We start from the raw sequence: 5,517 nt of genomic DNA on the forward strand, positions 1-5,517 counted from the left end.
CTGTATCTGGGGCGGTCGTATCAGACGAAGTTGGCAGAAGCATCACGTCGAGCATAGTGATGACGTCGCTTCCGTAGACCAGACGAAAAGGAGGAAACCCGGTGGTTTCTTGAAGCGCAGTCCCAGTGAACCACAAATATCCATTGGATCCCACGAAACACAAAACGTCTTAAAATCTTCTCGGAACGGCTACAAACGGCTATAGACGTCTTGGTCTACGCGAAGACGTTAAACCGATGTTGTTGGAAACATTATGTAGCAGGAAGTACGGTTAATCAAATATGCTATTGTGTTTCAGCTGTGGTAACAGCCCACTTCTGGCGTCACCGGAGTATACTTTGGTGAAAGCCTTGAGAGCGTATAACTTAAGAACTTTTTTAGATGTTTTTGTCGGAAAATGTGCGACATGCTTGGGCGTGCGCGTGAAAGTGAAAAAGATTTAAAATTCGCGTGCCCGACGCGCAGCGTTACATTCCGTGCGACTTTAACAAGCCATATGCAATCCGTTAACGTCGCATCATATAGCCGTTCACTGCTTTCCCCCTTTGGGTGAACAAGCAGAAAAAGCCTGCGGGGTTATTTGATTCCTTTTCGATTTTTTCACTCGATGAGTCTGTCACGACAGTCAACGTTTAGAAAAAAGAAATAGAAAACGGCCGGGCGCACACGTGCGCGCCCATTCAGCATCCTTATCAGAGCCGTGTTTTCCTTTCCCTTTGCGTGAACAAGCGGTGAAGAAGCCGGAATTGCGATACCAGCTATTGTCACCAACAGATCTGGCCACGCGCAGTCGCAAACGTGCGCTCCGTTTGAGCGAACTGCTATCTGCTCTTGGACCACGTGTCTTGGACCGCACCAGGGGGCACGCTGAAGTTTCCGCGAGTAAAGCCTTTATCCATAGAGTAACATACGGATTACAAGAGTGGCCACTCGAGCCTAAAAGCGGCCGAGCTACGCAGCTTCATGCCGCCCGCTAGAGGGCAATACAACACTCCCTGTCTCCAAGGGAACGCGCGTACTACTTATCTATTGTAGTAACTTTTCTATAGTGCACTATACGTCTACTTGTCTATGTGGCTGTAGACGTAGACGTTATCAACGGTATCAGCCGGCCGTGAGCGCTGGATGATAAGACTAGCATAAAGAATAACGCATCGCTACAAAATATCGGCCATGGTGTCATAGAGTAACATACAAGGATAAACGAGGACACTTCCATAGGCCCCTGCGGCCGATTTTGGTTCGCAGCGCACCTAGCGGGTGTGTGGAATCTACGCAGACTCAGAGATTGGGACCGCAAGAAAACTAATCTCGAAGGTTGTTTCTGGCGATTAGAAAATGTACACGGCCTCCAAGATTACTTCCGTGCGAGTGCTCGTCCCAGAGGCTATATTATGGCTAGAGTGTACTAGAATATTTTGAAGCCTAACCTTTCTTTTAAGTGGTAGTTTCGGGCTGCATAGCAACCAAGGAAAGAAGGCTGCGCACTGCAGTTGTCAGTCAACGACGCTCTCTCCCTGTCCTGCCGTTGTTACTCCACCTCGCAACACAGCAGTAATTCCCGTAGTACTTGACTATGGTCGGCATGACCTGAAAAAAAAAGTATTGGTTATGTCTTCTCTCCCGCCTTCGCACAAATTTTCACTTACGCACTTCAGATGGCCCTTTTGCGAAAAGCGTCACGAGCAATTGTCGCAGCTAATAAAAAAAAGCAACCTTCGGTGCCATGCATGCGCCACTGAGGCAGGAGTGTTTATTCAGAATACGTCGTAGCAGCTTACAAACATTCTTCTCAATTCGCAAGTTCTCTCTAATTGCGCTCGTAACAAAGGCTTCAAGCAATCTGCGCACGCCAGGAATAACGATCCTAAGCATAACTGCATTCTTTAACATAATTTCAACACACGTGCATTAAATTCAGACTACGTATACGGGCATGTGCCGACTCACTTTCTCGCGCCCAGAAACGATTTTCTCGCAAACGTGCTCCGCAGCATTCCAAATTGCTGTTTCTTACATAATGTGAAGCAATCCACGAACATCATGCGCGAAGTGAAGAACACAAAAAGCTCTCTGCGCCGAACAGCACAATGCGACAAATGTTAACTTACGGCTGAAGTGTCAAATACATAAGCAATTTGCAAAGTAATGAAGAGAAAAAAGAACGTGATGAAGGCCTTCTTACCAAGCAGCAGCCAAGCAGACAGACACGTTCTGGCAGGCGAACCCAGCAAAGACCACGCAGACGTTATCGCACATCTTTTGTAGCGTCGCCTTGCCTGATCACACCATCATAGAGTAACATACGGATTACAATTAGAGTTGGCCACTCCAAGCGGCCGAGCTACGCAGCTTCATGCCGCTCGCAAAAGGGCAATACAACACTCCCTGTCTCCAAGGGAACGCGCGTACTAGTTATCTGCTGTAGTAACTTTTCTAGTGCACTATACGTCTACTTGTCTATGTGGCTGTAGACGTAGACGTTATCAACGGGATCAGCCGGCCGTGAGCGGTGGATGATAAGACTAGTAGAATAACGCGTTGCTACAAAATATCGGCCATGGTGTGATCAGGCAAGGCGACGCTACAAAAGATGTGCGATAACGTCTGTGTGGTCTTTGCTGGGGTCGTCTGCCAGAACGTCTGTCTGCTTGGCTGCTGCTTGGTAAGAAGGCCTTCATTACGTTCTTGCACACGTGCTGTGCGCAACTACGGCTGACTACGGTCGCAGTTTTATGTCTTTCCTGCCAGCCGTGTTCCCTTCTCTGCGCTACTGCTCTTTGATGTTAATAAATATTACGGCCTTTATATGCGGTATCAAGTTAGCAATTTAGATTAAAAGTTTAACATTTACTTTATGCGCACTTCAACAGAAAATACGACACTGATGAAACTTCAGCCGCAAACAAATATGGTTGCTGCTATTGCAGCGTCGTTCGTAAGCTGACCGGGCACCGCGATCTGCCTTGCAGATTACGACTGGTTGTTCGGTTTTCCCCCTTTTTTTTGTGGGGAGGTATTCGCTGTACTGTAAACATTAGCGACCCAACTCAACGGCTCATCGCGACGAGGTTCAGTGAAGCGAAATTGGCAAGACCATGTAGGCGCACGTCGCTTTTGTGTATGTCGCTGAGATGGCCATTTCTAGCTTAGTGCGCTGAAACTAATGGAAACGTACGAACGCAATCTGCTGCACAATTGTACAGCAGAATTTTTAATTATTCCGTGATTAATTAGAAACACGTGCCTCTCCATGCAAGCAAGCGGTCCGCTAGTCTAATTTTTTATCAATTAACTTTCACCAGCAAACAAGAGCTGCGGAATCCAGCAATACATGTTGTATCAAACCAGCAACAATCAGCATAAGGCCAATAGAACCATTAGTCTAATGGAGAAACTAGTAGACATGCAACACTGATTGTGTAAGACTAATAAGTACAATACACAGGGCCATTGTTCTTACAGGTAAATCAGTACGACTAATAGACATTTCTGTCAATTGGTCTAGCTAATACAAAACTTATACACGTCCTAATACAAAACTGTATTAGGCTAATTATTACAAACTTCTATTAGAATTTTTGCTAGGGTTGCTCAAACTGCCAAACATAATTACTCAGTATAACTATATAGACTAGCTGCTGCTGTCTTAGCAAGCACTGCATGTTACTTGCTTTCAGTTAAACTTCTGTCACCATTTCATTAGGATCCAAACTGGAACCAGTTGCTACCAGTACAACTGGTCAATGTTCCAGTTGGAATCCAACTGGAACCAGTTGATTCCAGTACAACTGGTCAAAGTTCCAGTTGGATCCCAACTGGGTCCAGTCACTCCCAGTATAACTGGAAATTGTTCCAGTTGTATCCCAGCTGGAACCAGTTGCTACCCAGTTGCTTTCCAACTGGGACCAATTGGTGTGTAACTGGGACCAGTTGGTTTCCAGCTGGAACCAGTTCATCCCAGCTGATCCCAGTTGGATCCCAGTTGGAAATTTTCACCTGGGTTTTTCCCTTCATTACTTTGCAAATTGCTTATGTATTTGGCACTTCAGCCGTAAGTTGTGCTGTCGGAGCAGAGAGCTTTTTTGTGTTCTTCACTTCGCGCATGATGTTCGTGGATTGCTTCACATTATGTAAGAAACAGCAATTTGGAATGCTGTGCAGCACGTTTGCGAGAAAATCGTTTCTTGGCGCGAGAAAGTGAGTCGGCACGCGCCGGTATACGTAATCTGAATTCAATGCATGTGTGTGCAATTGTGTGAAAGCATGCAGTTATGCTTAGGATAGTTATTCGTGGCGTGCGCAGATGGCTTGAAACCATTGTTACGAGCGCAATTAGAGATATAACTTGCGAATTGAGAAGCATGTTTGTAAGCTGTGGCTACGACGTATTCTGACTAAAGACTCCAGCCTCAGTAGTGCATGCATGACACCCAAGGTTGCTTCCTTGTTTGTTTTAGCTGCGGCAATTGTGACGCTTTTCGCGAAAGGGCGATGTGAAGTGCGTAGGTGCAAATTTGTGCGAGGGCGGGAGAGAAGACATAACCAACACTTTTTTTTTTTTTCAGGTCACGCCGTTGGTTGTCAAGTACTACGGGAATTACTGCTGTGTTGTGTGGTGCAGTGACAACGGCAGGACAGGAGAGAGCGTGGCTGGCTGACAACTTGCAGTGAGCAGCCTTCAATTCCTTGTTGCTATGCAGTCTGAAACTACCACTTAATAATATAGGTTAGGCTTCAAAGAACGAGCGTGTTTTCCTCTTTAATGCTAATGCTGTTCTTCTGCAGTTTTACTGTTCTGTGTGGTTTCATAATATCACCTGTTTATTCCTTTTGTGAAATTTATTCTCAACATATGGCACCTGTATTGGCATGTCTTGCACTTTGCAGTGCAACCATCTTTTAGTGCTTGCGTTCATCGAACGTTGCGGGAAAAAAAAAGTGTGCATGTGCTTGCTGAGAATATGACTTGAAAAAAATGTTTCGTCTCTTCCAACACTTGTCATGTTTATTTAAAATGTCTGCATAAACACACAGTGGCATCGTGTGCTTGCTGCTCTGGCGGCACAGCTTACACGAAGCTACTCGATGCATGCAAGCAACACTTAAAAAAATCGAAATATAGCCTCTGGGACGAGCACTCGCACGAAAGCAATCTTGGAGGCCGTTCAATTTTTCTAATCACCAGAAGATAGCCTTCGAGATTTGTTTTTATGCGGTCTAATCTCCGAGTTTGTGTAGATTCCACATACCCGCTAGGTGCGCTGCGAACCAAAATCGGCTAAAATCCCTATATAAGAAAAGTACCGCCATCCTTTGACAAATGCCGCTTCGCTCTCTCCTGTGTTATCCTGTATCTCCTATAGGACGATGATAGCACGCGCTTTTCACTTCTTTATATTTCTTTTTTTCCGCCTCAGAGCCATGTTGAAAGTCCTCTGCGCAGCCGCAGTCGCCGGTGGCGGCGCCGGCGCGCGCCCGGCCTGAAAGCTTCAACGTGGACTTTCTAGGTGCGCG

Source organism: Dermacentor silvarum, chromosome 1 (genome assembly GCF_013339745.2).
Source record: "Dermacentor silvarum isolate Dsil-2018 chromosome 1, BIME_Dsil_1.4, whole genome shotgun sequence".
Classification (NCBI taxonomy): domain Eukaryota; kingdom Metazoa; phylum Arthropoda; class Arachnida; order Ixodida; family Ixodidae; genus Dermacentor; species Dermacentor silvarum.